Here is a 20,192-nt window from a genome sequence, read left to right on the forward strand (position 1 = left end):
TACAAAATTATAAAAGCGCTAAATGTGGGAAGAAAAAATGCACAAATTAGTGGTGCTGGTCTGTCTTGGGGGGGGGGGGGGGGGAGGCGGGAGTAATCGCAGCTGTAGCATCCTTGCCGAGGGGCGCAGGATCATCTTCTCTGTGAGGTACTGCGTGCATTAGGCCCCACCTGCGAAAATGCGGGCAGCCTTGGCGAGGAGGCAATGCGTTCGTTGCGTGCAGGTAGTGCGTTCTCACTGCTGAATTCTGCTTTGTGAACAATACAAGAAGCGAGTTTTGTGATTGAAGAGGGGCGCAGGAACGCTCAGACGCGGCACACAACCTCAAGCGGCCCCCACCATCCCCACCCGCACGATGAACGCCCACTCTGCCGAGACACACGGCCGCCCCCACCCCCCAGCCAACAAAATCCTGCATTCGCGGAGAAAAATAATACATTTATGACTAACTTTAACCCTAATGATATCTACAATCCTTCAAATTGCAATATTTCGGAAAATATAAATCTCTCGATACGAAACAAAGGTAACGAAGAAAAACTAGCAGCTACTATTCTTCGAGAATATTTGTAAAGTGTAAATAATACGAGACAATACAGTTAAAAATGGATGATTATCTGACTACTTCATTTGGCAATGTGGTTTAAACGGTCAAACGTTCTCATTGCAACTGATAATTGAAACAGAAGAAAAGGTGTTTGATCTGGTAAGTGAAATTCAACATAAATTAAGACTGTTAAAGAATCTTCAGGGTACGCTTCAGAGGAATCGACAGCTGGTAGAAAAAACTATAAGAATTGTGAGAAGGGAGGAGTTTCTGTAGTAGTAGTAGTTGTTGTTGTTGTATCTGAAGCTGTCGATTGCCCTTTACGTTAAAAATCGATGCAGTTAATCATTTATATTGAAAATGCGTTAAATAAAACCTGTAATACGCTGTTACATTCTAAAGTAAAATGCAGGGTGAACATCAATAATACAGAAAAACTGCTGGGATGGATTCCTGACTGGAAATAGAGGAAAAAAGGTTTTATGGACATGTGCCCGGAAATGCTTCTCTGCACGGGAGGTGGCTCTGACGAATGACAGTTTCTCTGACCGTGCTGTGTGTTCCTAGTGTGTTGCAGGCGGTGTGATTGACGTAGCGGACTGCAAGCAGTAAAATGGTCCGGTGTTCGTGTCGGGAAGAAGCTGAAATGGTGTTTGTGTACGGACAAGCAGATGGAAATGGTCGAGAGGCAGCACGGCTATTCCAAACCAGGTACCCTCACAGACACCAATCGTGTCACACAACATATCAAGCCCTTTTTCGGCATTTGGAAGATGATAGACGCCCAAAAAGGACTTGAAATGTTGTGTGATATGGTTGGTGTCTGCGAGGGCACCTGTTTTGGAATAGCCGTGCTGCCTCTCGACCGAAACACCTGCTTGGCCGAACACAAAACACCATCTCGGCTTGTTGCCGACCTGAGTGCCGGAGCATTCTGCTGCTTTCACTTCGCTGCTTCCATCACACAGCCTGCAACACACAAGGAACACGCAGCACATGGGCAGAGGTACTGTGATTCGTCAACACCATCTACTACGCCAATGATGCATTTCCGGACTCATGCCCATAGGGCCTTTTTTCCTCCATTTCCGGTCAGGAATCTTTCCTTGCCGTTTAGCGGTTTTATTAATGTTCACCCTATATATTTATTGGGCGAAAACAACCGCACGTAGGGTAAAGTAACTAATAGTCTCTCCTTTCGTTCAACAACCCTGCTGAATGACGGGCGTTGTTTGCTTCGAATGTAAATAGACACGTAAATTTCTCGTCTTACGTGACAATTTGGAGCTGAGAAAAGGTTATCTTCCATTAAACCTGAAAACAGAGTAATAAACTCTGCACGATCATATGTTATGCTGTAGATGGTGTACACCCAAAATATTTTACGTCGTATTTTTTTTCTTCTTACTAAAGCAGCACGCAACAAAAGCTTCACACTGTCACTTACTTCTTCAGTGTCATACAGTACTATAGCAGAAGGCTGACCATCACGTTGTGTTGTAATTACGTTGAACTCGCCACTCTTTTCATAAAGCCGAGACTGATTGCGACCACGCGATCTATTCCAAAAAAATTACTTCAGAAGACAACTGGTTTGTTCCTCATAACCTAAATTATACGTAATATTCGTAACAGTTGGTTGTGATGTAACATAAAATGGCTAGAAATTGTTCATCACTTCTCTTATTGATCCATTTACTTATATTTACTTTTTCAGCCTCTTTCGCAATGGTTAAAGTTTTCGTATATGGATTCTCTTTTATAAATTATCCTCATAATAAGTTTTGTGGGGGATAGCTGCCATCGAGTAGTTCTAACAAGCCTGCTAAGAGAATACCTAGCGTAAAATACACATCAACTACTTCCATAATATTTGACGTAGACGAAATACAAAAACAGTTTTGTAAACTCTAATCAAACGGAATCGTTAGACGAGCATCATGATGACATTTTGTTCAATTTTTAATTTGACGTTTTTCTTGTGATTTTTATTTTCTTGTTTTTAGCCTTGCCACATCTTTAAACCGGTCCAATCAAAACATTATAAATACAATTTTCTTGTAACCTCAGCAGGCAATTTGTAAGGTATTCCCAGTGTCATTTGGATGCACTGAACTATCTGTATTAGTAGCCATCAACATAATTGACATTTAAAAAAATGGTTCAAATGGCTCTGAGCACTATGCGACGTATCTTCTGAGGTCATCAGTCCCATGGAACTTAGAAATACTGAAACCTTACTAACCTAAGGACGGCACACACATCCATGCCCGAGGCAAGATTCAAACCTGCGACCGTAGCGGTCCCGCGGTTCCGGACTGCGGCGCAGCTTTGTTTTCCCCTGATGTGTAGGGGACAGTAGTGACTCACTGAGGCAGCTGGACGTTACGGTTGATCAGTGCAAAACAACGGACTAAGACTGTTCGAGCTTTTTGTTTTTGATTTATATAATAAAAAGGTCACCTTTAACATTTAGGGTGTCCATAACGAAAGTTTAATTTTCAAACCGCTTTAGAAAGAGAAACACTGCTCAGAATGACGTCAAATTTGAGCAGAATGTCATTAACGCAGGGGAAACGTCGCGGAAAAAAATCAGCAATTTTACCGATAGATTGCGATGTAAGTGTCTTAAATGAGGTCTGCGACAAATGGCATACGAATCGCAATACGACGGCTGTGGTTCGAGTCCCACGCTACACCATCAGCCCTGTGCAATGTGCATGACCGCACAAGTTCGGCTTCAACAGTTATTGAACTGTTAGCTAGGTAAGCCAACCAACCACGGATGAAAAAAATCGGTTTTTAATTGTTCCGAGGCGAAAAGCAACATAAAAAGCAATGTGACATCTGTTTTTAATTGTTCTAGGACCAAAAACAGCATAAAAAGTAATATGACATCGGTTTCTATTTGTCCTGTGGCCAAAAACCGCATAAAAATTACTGTCGTGAAACTGACGCAACACATCCTCAGTATGCTATCCACACTTTTCTGTCACAATTTGAAATCGAGATACAGCATGTTCCACAACAGATCGGAGTGTCTCGGGCGTCACGTTCGGAATGCGTTGCACATTGCGTACCATCAATTCAGCTACGTTCGTGAAACTTCCTGGCAAATTAAAACTGTGTGCCGGACCGAGACTCGAACTCAGAACCTTTGCCTTTCGCTGGCAAGTGCTCTAGAGACTGAGCTACCCAAACACGACTCACGCCCCCTCCTCACAGCTATACTTCCGCCTGTACCTCGTCTCCTACCTTCCAAACTTTACAGAAGCTCTCCTGCGAACCATGCAGGACTAGCACTCCTGAAAGAAAGGATATTGAGAAGACATGGCCTAGCCACAGCCTTGAGGATTGTTTCCAGATTGAAATTTTCATTCTGCAGCGGAGTGTGCGCTGATATGAAACTTCCTGACAGATTAAAACTGTGTGCCGGACCGAGACTCGAACTCGGGACCTTTGCCTTTCGCGGGCAAATGCTCTACCAACTGAGCTACCCAAGCACGGCTCACGCCCCGTCCTCATGTTCGTAACTGGAGCACTGAAAACAACATCTTTCAGGTAACCCCACAGCCGGAAGTCACAAAAATTAAGATCAGGTGGTCTGGACGTACAGGATATAGGGATTTTTTTTTTTTTTTTTTTTTTGTCATCGGTCTATTGACTGGTTTGATGCGGCCCGCCACGAATTCCTTTCCTGTGCTAACCTCTTCATCTCAGAGTAGCACTTGCAACCTACGTCCTCAATTATTTGCTTGATGTATTCCAATCTCTGTCTTCCTCTACAGTTTTTGCCCTCTACAGCTCCTTCTAGTACCATGGAAGTCATTCCCTCATGTCTTAGCAGATGTCCTATCATCCTGTCCCTTCTCCTTATCAGTGTTTTCCACATATTCCTTTCCTCTCCGATTCTGCGTAGAACCTCCTCATTCCTTACCTTATCAGTCCACCTAATTTTCAACATTCGTCTATAGCACCACATCTCAAATGCTTCGATTCTCTTCTGTTCCGGTTTTCCCACAGTCCTTGCTGTACTCCGGACGTACATCCTCAGAAATTTCTTCCTCAAATTAAGGCCGGTATTTGATATTAGTAGACTTCTATTGGCCAGAAATGCCGTTTTTGCCATAGCGAGTCTGCTGTTGATGTCCTCCTTGCTCCGTCCGTCATTGGTTATTTTACTGCCTAGGTAGCAGAATTAAATTTTTATGTCATTCTCGCATATTTAGTGTGCAAAAATTAATAAACAGAGCTACCACTTCTAACTGCATCAACTCTGCGCCAGAGTTCATTAATGGTAGTGTTTGGCGATTTGTGAATAAAGATTAGTCGTCAGTCGGAGGGACTCCGCAGTGCCCAATGTGGATCCGAGCAGTGAAAATGGAACGTCATATAGGGAAGGCGTGAAATGATGTAGACCGTGTAGCGGGCTGGTCCGCAGCATCCAGCTATCCTACTAAGCCAGTACCATCGTAACTGAAATCTTGATGACTAGTTAATGAAATAAGTAGCCGATACAATTTGATTTGCGTCTCACCAACGATCTTGTATTTGATTCCTTCCTCTTAACAATTCATCTACATTCAATTAAGATTAATGGCAGAAAACTACCGATTTCTCATTAACAATTGTCTTCACAGCTTATCAGAATCAAGAGGATACAAAACTAACAACTGTATTCCATGCATGCATATTTAAAAAAATGTTTCAGACAAAACTTGATTACTTTTTTATGGAGAATGCGAATCTGCAATAAAAAATGGGTGTTTCAATTTAAGATTTAAAAGTTGGCTGGAGGTCACGTGTAGTATAATTTTATGTTCCCCTTTCAGCTTACGAACTCGTCTTACCAACTATTTTTACCCGATGAATAGTTTTCGAGATAATCTCATCCGAAGCTTCAGATGGACCACCCTGTATGTATGTATGGTATTTTCAAGGGTCACATTCTTTTTAAATTCTTATATTCCTATAATTCATTCTTATTACAATTCTTATATTTTACTCTCATGTTTACACTTAAGGAAAATGTGCTGCTTTCTCCTGGGTCATACCGATCGCGAAAACATTCGATACACTGAAATTCCGAACACCACGACCATCAAGCGAAGGCATATTCGCCACAGCCACATTTCTTCGTGCGAATCTCACTCGGGAATGAAACGTCTTTAACACTATTGAAGATAAAGCGTTGACAATAATTTTGAAGCAAACAATGCATAAAGTATCACTTTTCCGAAAACTGCTGCTTGCAGTTGACTGTGAATCAAGATTTTTTTTTTTTGTTGTCAGTCTACTGACTGGTTTGATGGGGCCCGCCACGAATTCCTTTCCTCTGCTAATCTCTTCATCTCAGAGTAGCACTTGCAACCAACGTCCTCAATTATTTGCTTGGCGTATTCCAATCTCTGTCTTCCTCTACAGTTTTTGTCCTCTACAGCTCCCTCTAGTACTATGGAAGTCATTCCCTCATGTCTTAGCAGATATCCTATCATCCTATCCCTTCTCCTTATCAGTGTTTTCCACATATTCCTTTCTTCTCCGATTCTGCGTAGAACCTCCTCATTCCTTACTTATCAGTCCACCTAATTTTCAACATCCGTCTGTAGCACCACATCTCAAATGCTTCGATTCTCTTCTGTTCCGGTTTTCCCACAGTCCCTGTTTCACTACCATAGAATGCTGTACTCCAGACGTACATCCTCAGAAATTTCTTCATCAAATTAAGGCCGGTATTTGATATTAATAGACTTCTCTTGGCCAGAAATGCCTTTTTTGCCATAGCGAGTCTGCTTTTGATGTCCTCCTTGCTCCGTCCGTCATTGGTTATTTTACTGCCTAGGTAGCAGAATTCCTTAACTTTATTGACTTCGTGACCATCAATCCTGATGTTAAGTTTCTCGCTGTTCTCATTTCTACTACTTCTCATTACCTTCGTCTTTCGCCCATTTACTCTCAAACCATACTGTGTACTCATGAGACTTCATTCCGTTCAGCAGATCATTTAATTCTTCTTCACTTGCACTCAGGATAGCAATGTCATCAGCGAATCGTATCATTGATATCCTTTCACCTTGTATTTTAATTCCACTCCTGAACCTTTCTTTTATTTCCAACATTGCTTCCTCGATGTACAGATTGAAGAGTAGGGGCCTTGTCTTACTCCCTTATTAATACGGGCACTTCGTTCTTGATCGTCCACTCTTATTATTCCCTCTTGGTTGTTGTACATATTGTATATGACCCATCTCTCCCTATAGCTTACCCCTACTTTTTTCAGAATTTTGAACAGCTTGCACCATTTCATATTGTCGAACGCTTTTTCCAGGTCGACAAATCCTATGAACGTGTCTTGATTTTTCTTTAGCCTAGCTTCCATTATTTGTCATAATGTCAGAATTGCCTCTCTCGTGCCTTCACTTTTCCTAAAGCCAAACTGGTCGTCACCTAGCGCATTCTCAATTTTCTTTTCCATTCTTCTGTATATTATTCTTGTAAGTAGCTTCGATGCATGAGCTGTTAAGCTGATTGTGCGATAATTCTCGCACTTGTCATCTCTTGCCGTCTTCGGAATTGTTTGGATGATGCTTTTCCGAAAGTCAGATGGTATGTCGCCAGACTCATATATTCTACACAACAACGTGAATAGTCGTTTTGTTGCCACTTCCCCTAATGATTTTAGAAATTCTGATGGAATGTTATCTATCCCTTCTGCCTTATTTGACCGTAAGTCCTCCAAAGCTCTTTTAAATTCCGATTCTAATACTGGATCCCCTCTCTCTTCTAAATCGACTCCTGTTTCTTCTTCTATCACATCAGACAAATCTTCACCCTCATAGAGGCTTTCAATGTATTCTTTCCACCTATCTGCTCTCTCCTCTGCATTTAACAGTGGAATTCCCATTGCACTCTTAATGTTACCACCGTTGCTTTTAATGTCACCAAAGGTTGTTTTGACTTTCCTGTATGCTGAGTCTGTCCTTCCAACAATCATATTTTTTTCGATGTCTTCACATTTTTCCTGCAGCCATTTCGTCTTAGCTTCCCTGCACTTCCTATTTATTTCATTCCCCAGCGACTTGTATTTCTGTATTCCTTATTTTCCCGGAACATGTTTGTACTTCCTCCTTTCATCAATCAACTGAAATATTTCTTCTGTTACCCATGGTTTCTTCGCAGCTACCTTCTTTGTACCTATGTTTTCCTTACCAACTTCTGTGTTGGCCCTTTTTAGAGACGTCCATTCCTCTTCAACTGTGTTGCCTACTGCGCTGTTCCTTATTGCTGTATCTATAGCGTTAGAGAACTGCAAACGTATCTCGTCATTCCTTAGAACTTTCGTATCCCACTTCTTAGCGTATTGATTCTTCCTGACTAATGTCTTGAACTTCAGCCTACTCTTCATCACTACTATATCGTGATCTGAGTCTATATCTGCTCCTGGGTACGCCTTACAATCCAGTATCTGATTTAGGAATCTCTGTCTGACCATGATGTAATCTAATTGAAATCTTCCTGTAACTCCCGGCCTTTTCAAAGTATACCTCTTCCTCTTGTGATTCTTGAACAGGGTATTCGCTATTACTAGCTGAAACTTGTTACAGAACTCAATTAGTCTTTCTCCTCTTCCATTCCTTGTCCCAAGCCCATATTCTCCTGTAACCTTCTACTCCTTCCCCTACAACTGCATTCCAGTCGCCCATGACTATTAGGTTTTCGTCCCCCTTTACATACTGCATTACCCTTTCAATATCCTGATACACTTTCTCTATCTGTTCATCTTCAGCTTGCGACGTCGGCATGTATACCTGAACTATCGTTTTCGCTGATGGTCTGCTGTCGATTCTGATTAGAACAAGCCGGTCACTGAACTGTTCACAGTAACAGACCCTCTGCCCTACCTTCCTATTCGTAACGAATCCTACACCTGTTATACCATTTTCTGCTGCTGTTGATATTATCCGCTACTCATCTGACCAGAAATCCTTGTCTTCCTTCCACTTCACTTCACTGACCCCTACTATATCTAGATTGAGCCTTTGCATTTCTCTGTTCAGATTTTCTAGTTTGCCTACCACGTTCAAGCTTCTGACATTCTACGTCCCGACTCGTAGAACATTATCCTTTCGTTGATTATTCAATCTTTTTCTCATGATAACCTCCCCCTTGGCAGTCCCCTTCCGGAGATAGGGATATAACGGCATATAATACTAGCATCTGCGAAATGCCTTTGCAGCAGCCGATTCACTGGCCGTGCAATGTGCGGAGGAGCGCCAGTCTTGATTAATAATGGTCCTAACCACACATTCACACTGTTGAAGGGCTGGAATGACGTTGGTGCGCAAAAGACACGCAAAGCATTCGCCAGTGACGGTGCACTTAACAGGATCCACAAGATTAATCTCCTCGAAAAAGTACGGCCCTTCTGTAAACAGTGCTGTCAACCCGCACCACGCAGCCACTTTTGCAAAACGAAGTGGTACCGGTCGACGCGCGTGCCGATATTGCCCCTATTCGGCAGTTAAGCTTACTGACGTGTCCTTAGAGATGAAAATGGCCTTCGTCTGTCCCCAGAATGTTCCACGGCCATTCATTATCCACTTGTCTCCTGAACAGTGGTGATTTTACATGGATAGCAATGCTGGAGGTTCCGTCGGATATTATGCACAGTGCTCGCAGGCATGTCCAACGTTCGGGCAATTCCCCGTCCAATGCGTGCTTGCACATCAGCACTCGACCCCTCCTGCAATGCTGTGGCCACATCTTCGACAGACGACAGATCAACTGCTTTCCTCCCTCAGCCACAATACGATTCAAAAGAAGCTGTATTTTCGAATTTTGTAATCATTTCTTCCAGACCCTTAGCAGACATCGGAAAAGTGCCTCTTTCCATACCCCTGAGTGTTCGGAACTTCAGCAGGACTACGGGGGAAAACTCACCGCGCGATTCTTCATGGAGCCAGATATTTTGGGCGTCCCGGACACAGAGTGAAGAGGAGCCGCGAGCGGTGCGTCTGTTGACGTTCATATACTGACACAGCGCCAACTACTGGTCAAATTTTCGTTAAGTTTTGTTTTTGTTCCATATTTCCCACTGCGTCAATAATATACTGTTTGAGTTTGACGGCATTCTGAGCAGAGGATCTCTTTCTACAACTTTTTTCTACTGCAAATTTAATTATGGACAACCTGTACATATCAAGTTTTGATCTGTCCATGCACAACAGACGTCTGTTAAATAAGTATATGAACTTGAGAATCTGCATATCGTGGTGGCTCGAGTTAAGGCCAAATAAAATATAAAACTGGACAAATGCGAATAGGCTTCGCGCTCCAAGGGTTCTGTACAAAGTTAATAATATATATGGATAATAATTTCGTGTTGCAGAAGGGCCTGGTGCAAGTCTTTCAATTGGACGCCACGTCGGGCGACTTGCGTGCTCCTAACGTACACCAATTATCCAAACGTGGAAAGAGGACCTGCAGTTTAATGTGGAATCCGAACTGCGTCTTGTTTCTGGCGGTTCCTCACGTTGTTGAGAGGTGAAGGTTAAGGTTAGGTTGAAACGAAGACTGCATAATCCATGGTCGGCCGAGATCGGACCACATAGGTTTTGATGAATGAGTTTATGAGTTTCAAACAATGTGACATACGTGGAATTACAGATAGACAGACGGACCACGAAGTGGTCCCGTAAGGGTGGCGTTTCTACTGATTGAGGTACGGAATTTCTTTTTTTTATTTTTAGTTGTTTGATGCTTCCCGCCATAAACTCCTTTCTTGTGCCAACCTTTACATCTCAGCGGAGTTCCCTAATGTCTTAACAGAGGTCCTAACAACCTGTGCTTTCTTCTTGTCAGTGTTTTCCACATATATTCCTTTCTTCTTCGATTCTACACAGAACCTTTTAATTCCTTTCCTTATCAGTCCACCTAATTTTCAACTTTCATCTGTAGCACATCATCTCAAATGCTTCGATACTCTTCTGTTCCGGCTTTCCAACAGTCCATGTATCACTGCCATACGATGTTCTGCTCCAGAAATTTCCAGGCCTATGTTTGATACCAGTAGACCTACCTCTATTGGCCAGGAATGCCCTTTTAGCCAGTACTAATTTCTTTTTATGTCGTCCTTGCTCCGTCCGTCATGCGTTATTTTATTGCCTTGGTAGCAGAATTCTGTAACTTCATCCACTTCGTGATCACCAAGTATAATGGTAAGCTTCTCGCTGTTGTCATTTCTGTGCATCTTTTTACTTTCATCTTTCTTCGATTTACTCTCAGTCCAGCTGCAGTAGTCATTATACTGTTCATTCCATTCAGCAGATCATGTAATTTTTTTTCACTTCACTGAGGGTAACGTCATCAGCGAACCTTATAATCTGATAATTGATATCCTTTCACCTTAAATTTTAATTCCACTCTTGAACCTCTCTTTTATTTCCATCATTGCTTCTTCGATGTACAGATTCAAAAGTAGGTGCGATAGACTACATCCCTTTCTTAACCCCTTCTTAATCCGAGCCGTACGTTCTTGATCTTTCACTCTCATTATTCCTTCTCGACCCTTGTATTTGTTGTATATTAGCCGTCTCTCTATACAGCTTACCCCTATTTTCCGCAGCATTTGGAACATTTGCACCAGTTTACATCGTCGAATGGTTTTTCCAGTTCAACAATCCTATGACCTTGCCTTGATTTTTCTTAGTTTTGTTACCAATATCAATCGCAACGTCAGAACTGCCGCTCTGGTGCCTTTACCTTTCCTAAAGCGTAATTGATTGTCATCTAATACATCCTCAATTTTATTTTTGATTTTTCTGTGTATTATACTTGCCAGTAGCTTAGCTCTATGAGCTGTTAAGATAACTGTGCTATAATTCTCTGGCTTGGCACCTTTTGCAGTATTCGATACCGTGTGGATATGTTTCCGAAAGTCAGATGGCATATCGCCAGACTCTTATGTTCTACACAGCAAAATGAATAGTCGTTTTATTGCCACTTCTCCCAATGATTTTAGAAATTCTGATGGAATGTTATTTATCCCCTCTGCCTTATTTGATCTTAAGTTTACAACAGCTATTTTAAATTATTATTCTAACACTGGATCCCCTTCCTCTTCCCTATCGACTTCTGTTTTTTCTTCTATCATGTCAGACATGTCTTCCCCCTCAGAGGCCTTCAGTGTACTCTTTCGACCCACCCGCCCTCTAATCTGCATTTAACAATGAAATCCCCACTGCTATCTTAATCTTATCATCTTTGACTTTCCTTCATGCTGAGTAAGTCTTTCCGAAAGTCATTTTTTTCCGATTTCTTCACATGTTTCATGCAGCCATTTCACCTCAGCTTCGCTGCACTTTCTATTTATTTCATCCCTAATTCACTTGTATCTTAGTATGCCTGAATTTACCTGAACATGTTTGTACTTCCTTTTATCATCGATAAACTGAAGTATTTCTTCTTTTACTCTAAAAATAAGTTTTATTTCATTTTGACTTAAGCACAGTTGCTCTAAATTATGACTATTGCTTTTTAGAAATGTAATTTTACGATTATAATTTAATTCTGATGAAGACACCCTTGATAGGTGTCGAAACCTAGGTCAATGTAACTACCAGTTACGTGCAACCGGTTGGCTGTGTAATCCTATGTTGTAAATTGAGATTGTAGATTGAGCCGTTGTACGGCTAGGCGAGCATTTAATCGGTCATCAACTAGTACGCTACTAGACCAAGTCCATGACACGAATGCAGGTGCACAACACAGAGGAGAAATGTGTGGCGCTAGTGTGCCAACGAAAGCCGAGTGCTGTGATGAATTCTCTTCTGGCACGCGACCCATTAGCGGTGAAATTAAAGTAGCCTTGTCCGACGTCCTTCACACAGGACTTTGCCACAGGCGTTTCTCTACAGAGGCTCGTAACGTCTGAGACCAAGTGACAGCTGCAAACGCGATTACAAAGCCGCTGCGTCTACTGTTGCCCGCGACAACGCAGAACTCTCCAGTCACGTAATGTGCAACTCACACACAGACACACACACACAAACGCGCGCGCGTAGATTAAATTCTAGCTCTTTCCGAACTAACTTTTAAGTATTGTTGAGTCACAAGAGCTTTCAGTTGTCTGAAGCGGACGTCCTGTTGTAAATACAAATAGTGACTCAAAAACAAACTATCACATTTGCAGTAAGTGTATTTCTTACTGCAAAATATTCAGGATATAAATCAAAAATAATACACGGAAAATTTGTGCAACCTACTTCAGCGTCAGATGAAGTCGCCAGTCATCACATATATGACCATAATATTGTTGAAATTAGACACGTACTAAACTGGGGGGAAGGGGGGGGGGGTTGGGCTGTTTGGGGGAAGAGACCAAACAGCGAGGTCATCGGTCTCATCGGATTAGGGAAGGACGGGGAAGGAAGTCGGCCGTGCCCTTTCAAAGGAACCATCCCGCCATTTGTCTGCAGCGATTTAGGGAAATCACAGAAAACCTAAATCAGGATGGCCGGACGAGGGATTGAACCGTCGTCTTCCCGAATGCGAATCCAGTGTGCTAACCACTGCGCCACCGCGCTCGGTGTTACTAAACTGGCCGACGTAACAAATAAATGACACTTCACATTCGATGAGACTGAGATTTGGATTCTTCACAGAAACACTTCTTAAATTTTACATTTGATTTTGAGGACAAGTGTGTGCAGTTTCTTTTTCGTCCACTACTCCGCTACCGTCAAGATGTATCGAATTCCACATCAGAAACCGATGTTCGATGCTTTTCACGAATGACAGATTTTACTAAGAAGATACTGAAGTAAATGTTTTATATTTGCAAGTATCTACTGTATTGTAGAGCTGCCTCTACGTTTCGTAACATCAATCAAGAAGTCGTGATTTTAAGCGACCAGAAAAAAATACTGTGTAAAAATCACCTATACGAGAAGAAACTCGAGAATTTACACCTGATGTCTCAGGACAAAATGACACATTGTGCACGTGACGGCTATTTACCAGCAACTAACCGATTAGGGAGAGTGGGATGAAGGGCTGTGCACGGATTAGAGATTGAAGGGACAACGAGCATGTCATCCTACAAGTACGTGTTACACTGTGCCTTAGAGACACACTGAACGAGGGCTTCATAGCATGAGAGCCACATAAAGTCTAGCGGATAACACTAACCTTACACACATGTTGAACGGATGCTATTCACCTGTTACAGGGAGACAATGTGAAGCATGCTGTGCCTGGTGCTGTCACTGCTGCTACATTCTACTTTCATACTAAAGTATAATTTGTCGTCATTGTGCAGTACCTCAGCTGAAATGCTTCTAGTTTCTTCCCTAGTTATCTCACAGTTTCACTTCCGTACTTTGCTGAGCTTGATGTATCTCTCAGAAATTCCTCCGTCTATTCCGTATCGATTTCGGCAGACATACGGATCTGTGACGAGAAAAATGCTTTCTTTTCTTGTGAAAATCCTCTTCTCGCATCCTGTAGCTTCGATCATCTTGTATTATCATATTTTCTTCATACTGCTGACTCACTACAGTTTGTTGTCCTTTGTACTATTCACCACCTTCATCGTAGCTTCGTTTATTTTCCACCATAAATGCTAGATCGTTTGCAAAGCTTGGTATTACTATTGTTAGTTAACTTTTATTGCTGTCCTGTGATTTTTTTCGTCTACTTGAGCTTTTTCTCCATTCAAGCGAGAATGCATTGTTGACGTAAGTCTTTCTTCTCACGAATTTGTCTTTCTTGACCTACTGTTGACTGTTTTAGTTAAGAATACGCATTTTAGAGAAGTTTTCCTTTGCACTTTTCTTCTTAGCATGTATTCCTGGAGCTTTAAATTTACGATAGTACATAGAATTTACCGATAGTAAGAATTCTTGCGAATCACAGTACTTTAATTCTCTGGAGGATTACGAGAACATCACGGTTCTCACAGTTTAGTACCCCATGAAGTTTGTTGTCTAATTGAGAGTAAAAATTTCGGCCATTAAGTACATTGGCAGAACAAGTATTAGTACAGTTGGAAAGACGATGCCGATTTTGATTCGATGACGGCATATACCACCTGGGGGATAACAAATATACTCATAATGGTTTCAACGTCGTCCGAGAACAGACTGCGTAGTGGTACAGTTATAGTGTGTCATCTGTGTGTATCCTTTAAGAGGGAATACTCACCGCTAGACGGCTCAGTGTGGTGCAAACATGTGAAGCAAGAAGGCAATCATGGCACGGGGACCCACTCGTGCTTCCTACAGTTAAATGAGCGAGTTTAAAGAGGGCCAGTTCGTGGCTTTCCGAGTGCTTGGACGGTTCTTTCGGAGAACTGCCATACAAACTGGACGTGCTGCGTCAGTTGTTCAATGATGCTGGTATTAATGATCACTTTAATATTCTGACACCCTGTCAGTGTTTCGAAATAATCAGCTTGGGGTTGATTTCTTTTTCCCGTGTTTGCTTTAATAATACATATGTTTTTGAATAGGACCTGCCTTTAGCAAAACACAATTTTGATTTTTAACCCAAACGTGTTTCGCTGCAGTTGCAGCATCTTCAGTGGGCTTTTATTTTATGGCTGTTAAAGATAAAGAATGTTCTTTACTGTTTGTATACATGTAACTATTAGTTTTTAAATTGTAATTACAGATATCTGAAAAAAACCACGTAAAATTATGAATTCATATCTCTTTACCGCATGGTGTGCTTTTTCTTATATATTGTTTTTCTACAGTGATTGTTTTGTTTCACACAATTCATCAGAAAAACCACACCATATGGTAAAAAGGTATGAATTCATAATTTTACGTGTTTCTTCAAATATCTCTAATTAAGATTTAAAAATTAATAGTTGCATGTATACAAACAGTAAAGAACATTCTTTATCTTTAACAGCCATAAAATAAAAGCCCACTGAATATGCTGCAACTGCAGTGAAACATGTTTGGCTTAAAAAACATAACTGTGTTTTGTTGAAGGCGGTACCTATCCAAAAACATATGTGTTCTGACACCAGTAGACGAGCTTTCGACGTCTACGCAGCAGATAATCTCGTCAGGATCGTCATGTTGTAAGTGCAGCAGTGGCAGATCGTAGAGCTACCACAGGACATATAAGAGGGCTTGTGAACCCAGTTGTGTCAGTACGAATTGTTGCGAACAGATTTTTACCAGTGGGACCGTGGGTACGCACACCTGTAGCCCGTCTTCCACTCACACCACAGCATCGACGTGTACAGCTCGACTGTTGCCATCAGAGGATTGTTTGGAAGAGAGAAAGGCGGGTCGTGGTATTCAGCGATGAAACCAGATTCTGCCTGAACGCAGGTGGTGGTCATTAGCGCGCACGATGTAGACCAGGTGAGAATTGTCTCGTAGAGTGCATTCGTCCAAGACACACTGCCCCCCCCCCCCCCTCCTCCCCAGACCTTATGACCTGTGGTGCGATAAGCCACAACTGTCGTCCACCTTTGGTGTTTCTGGAGGGGACATAAACCCAGTGTTTGGTACGTGCAGAATGTTGTTAGGCTAGTTCTTTTGTTTTCTGGCAACAGTAACGTGATGTGTTGTTCCAACGGGATGACGCTCGCCCATACACTGCACGTGAAACTCTTCGTACTCTGCAAGACGTGCGGCAACTTCCCTGGCCAGCACGATCTCCGGACTTGTCTCCAACGGAGCACGTGTGGGGTTTGATTGGACTCGTCACCAAAAACTTTTACAGAACTACGTGAAGAGGTCGAGCACGGGTGGCACAACGTATCCCAGGACAGTAATCGCCATCTGTATGATTGGCTGGATGTTACAGTCAGCAGTTGCAGTGCCACTCATGGAGGCTACGTCACGTACTAATAAATGTGTTTCAGAATGGAGATACCTCATACCCCAGAACCTCTTGTGACATTGATCTGCAAATGTAATCATTTCATGTAATCCATAACAATAAATCTTATGTGAATTGAAAACCTCTAAAATGGTGCACAATTTTCTCCTAGCACTGTCTGTCACAGTACGTTACATAAATATTCTTATCGTCCCCTTATAGAAAATGCAAAATATTTTTTGAGTAAAAGTTCACAACATCTATTACTGCGAAAATACGTACACTGTTGAAAAGACTTAGGGGCACACGTCTATCAACTCGCGGTAGTTTAAATCTATTTTTATGCATGCGGTACCTGTGGTCTTATTTGCATGATTCCATATCTTTGCTTCCAGTGTAGGCAGCCATTAAAAACATTCGTCGTCCGTTGGCTGTGTTATGCGTTACAGTGTCAGGCGACTACTCAGAAAGAATTGCTTACCGGTGTCCCAGAGCTTTCTAGTGAGTTACAGAGATGACAATTATCATTTGTAGACGTTGAATTGATCGAAGCACATGCGCTGTGATTTCTCAATGCAGTGCAAGTTGCGGTCTCTTTTATCGAAAAGGGATGAACTTTAGGTCGTGTTGCTGTGAAACAAGTCTGGACACAAGACGAGTTGTAAAAGGTCGCCGACACTTTACAGCCCGACGTGAAGACCGTTATATGGGCATCTCGGCGTTGCGGCGTCGTACGGACACCGCCAGAGCACTGCAAGTCAATCTGTGAAGGGCCACTGAATCTGCTGTGTCCGACCAGATAGCTTACGAGAGCGTCCTTACAACCCAGACGTCCTGTTCAAGTATCCCATCTGACATGACAACAGCAGCTCGCTTGTATTTCGTACATTCCCATATCAACTGGCAACTCTTTCACTAGCGAAATGTATTACTCACAGACGAAACCAGATATCTGCGCAAAGTCATGCCCGTGTTCGTGTGCGGAGACCCGTGGTGAGCTGCACTTGTCAAATGTTGACCAGAAAATCGCCAGGTTTCCAAGTTTCTGTGATGTTGTGGGGAGGCTTCAGTGTTGACAGCATAATGATCTTGTCGATGTCCACGGTTGCCTTGTGGGCAGGGAGTACATTGAACAGATCCTGTTGGACCATGTGGTGGCTGCTGCATACAGTAGTGGTCCCGAATTCCTCCTAATGCCAGTGCCTATGTGGCGAAGCCTGGATATTGCAGTAATGGAAAGACTGGTGATGAGTCTCGACCTAAATTCCATCGTGCATATGTAAGACATACCTGACACACGTGTTCGTGGGCGTCTTATTCTACCACAGACACTCCAAGAATTCTCAAGGGCTCTCATTGAAGAATGGGGACGGACACTACAGCGTGACCTCTGTAGATTTATATGGAGCATGACAGTTAGGCGTGAGGCTCACGGAGAGTATACACGTTACTGAAGCCCTCAAAGTCTAATGAAAAGCACCCAAGATGACGGGATGAATGATTATTTCAACTTTGTTTTCGATACCTGTCGGAATTCTGATCTCTATATGAAAGTGATCGAGGATATAATGACCTGTTGTGTACTTAATTTGTGAAAAGTATAGGTCTAATTTGACAACACACTCAGTCGTCAATTATTGCTCAGGGGAGTACGGCAGACGCCCGAAGTCGTCTTCCTCTAATTCTTATGAACAGTTATATACAGTACACAACTGTCTTCTGAGTACACTCGACGTGACACTATATTTGACTATTAATCACTTTGCATCGAAGTCCTAATCATGTTTAGTTACACTTTCAGTAAGTTCTAAGTCCAATCACTCAGCTATGAATGTGATGATTGAGTGACGTTCTTCGAAGACGGGTGGTGGCGCTAATCGTACTAGCTGGCAGGACGTCCGACCCGGAAATCGGCCTGCTGGCGCTCCAATTGAATTCTAGTTGACTCTCCACTTCGCTCTGCTGTTGGTTGGCCGTGCAGCTCCCGAAATGCCCGCCGGTGGAAGGATCCTGAAGTGCCATCTATATTTATCATGCAAGCGGTGTAGAGAGCTAGTGCAGGAAAGGCGGACAAGTACTACGGTGTCACCTCGTCGCATTCGCCTGCTGCGCAGGCAACCCCTCAGACTCTTCTGTACTGCGTGAAGCCTCTGTGGCCCTTGGACACAGCAATCAAATTCTTTTTCTGTGTACTTGAGTTGCAACCGTCAATGTTTTCTTGGTCGTCTTTGGAAACTTACGATCATCAGTCCACTGCATTTTAGTTGAAGTATTGATTGGAAAGGAGCTTTTCCTTATAAAGAACGAAATCGACAGTGGACGTTGTACGGAAAAACAGTCACTGAAGATTGCACAGCCAGTCACATTTGATGGGCGCACAGAGGTCCAGTGAGTGAGTAGACTAGAAACAATATACGCGGTACTCGCTATAGTTGTCATGGAATCAAATCACCCTGACTTCCGTTTCTGGTACTCTCTGTTACTGATTCATTTTAAAATTCACTTTCTATCACTGTTTAAAGGGACGGGAATTTATTTTATCTTAAAAACACAAAAGCTGTAACTGTATTTTTTAGTCTACGTTAACGGCCACAAAACATGGTAGAATCCCGAAATCAATATTAAAATATTAGCCTTGCAACTGCGAAGCAAAGCAAGATATCATTTTAAGATCTATTCGGGAACACATTCTTTTCAAATTGCCATGGAGATCCGGTTGTCTAGCATCGTAAAATAGATGCATTATACAGCCCATATAGTGAAAGTGTTGGAGATAAATGTAATGTAGATATCTCTTCTTCGTGTCAAAGGCAAGACACTAAGCCGACCTAAAAATTAAATTGTATCTTTCTTTCAAAAGGATAGGTCCATACTAGCTGCAATACGTTTAATGTTCTTTATTACGAGAGCTGTTTTGGCTTTATTCCAATTATCATGTAACCAAGGAATGCAACATTGGTGAAATGATGTGTACATATGGTGGTTGTCCCTGTAAATAATTATACACTGGCACAGTACAGCCAGCCGGTTTGACCGAGCGGTTCTAGGCGCTTCAGCCTGGAACCGCGCACCCGCTACGGTCGCCGGTTGGAATCCTGCCTCGGGCATGGATGTGTGTGATGTCCTTAGGTTAGTTACGTAGTTCTAAGTTCTAGGGTACTGATGACCTCAGATGCTCAGAGCCATTTGAACCATTTGAGTAGTACATTGGCACTTACGACTAGTTTGATGCCTCGATATTGCATCTATAGTAAACTGTCATTATCTAATTCGTAGAGATTACGTGACATGTAGTAATTATAAACGTATGACATAGGTTTTGTCACATATTTTAACTTTCATTACTATAAGTTACGATTTGAAATGTATCTGAACAGATCATTTACTCTATGTTTACAAAGTAACACTAAATAATATATTTCGCTAAATGGATTGTGATGTGGATTATATCTTCGGTCTGCGTATATTGTGCTGTCCATATGTACTATGCGTTTTCGTATTCCAGAAAGTCACTAAAGTTTTCTACATAACATTTATTTTCAAGGTCGGTGTGTTCGGTTAGTTTTTCAACTGGATAGTCTTTCGTATGTACATGTATCACCAGTTCTTCAAGTATGTTCATTTTGAGTCTTGTATTGGTGTGTGGTGTTTGTAACGCAGTTTTAATTTTCCTAGCTATGTGGTGTTGGTTTTATGTAGATGTGAAAAGAAGCTGGATTGATTACTGTCTGCGTTCTTTGAATATGATACGAAAATTTCGTTCTGTTTCGTCGCTATAGAAATTTTAGTATCAGCTCCAAAG

At 42.2% G+C, this 20,192-nt stretch overlaps 1 protein-coding gene and 1 non-coding gene across 2 annotated transcripts in view; one reads left to right on the forward strand and one right to left on the reverse strand.

Moving 5' to 3' along the window:
- The window catches only part of LOC126281174 (zwei Ig domain protein zig-8-like), a 338,900-nt gene that overhangs the window by 54,597 nt on the left and 264,111 nt on the right, over positions 1–20,192 (forward strand). The window lies entirely within an intron of this gene.
- Positions 3,977–4,051, reverse strand: Trnas-cga (transfer RNA serine (anticodon CGA)). Its single transcript has one exon. It is a non-coding gene; the product is annotated as a tRNA-Ser (tRNA).

The sequence above is a fragment of the Schistocerca gregaria genome, chromosome 7, assembly GCF_023897955.1.
Source record: "Schistocerca gregaria isolate iqSchGreg1 chromosome 7, iqSchGreg1.2, whole genome shotgun sequence".
NCBI lineage: Eukaryota > Metazoa > Arthropoda > Insecta > Orthoptera > Acrididae > Schistocerca > Schistocerca gregaria.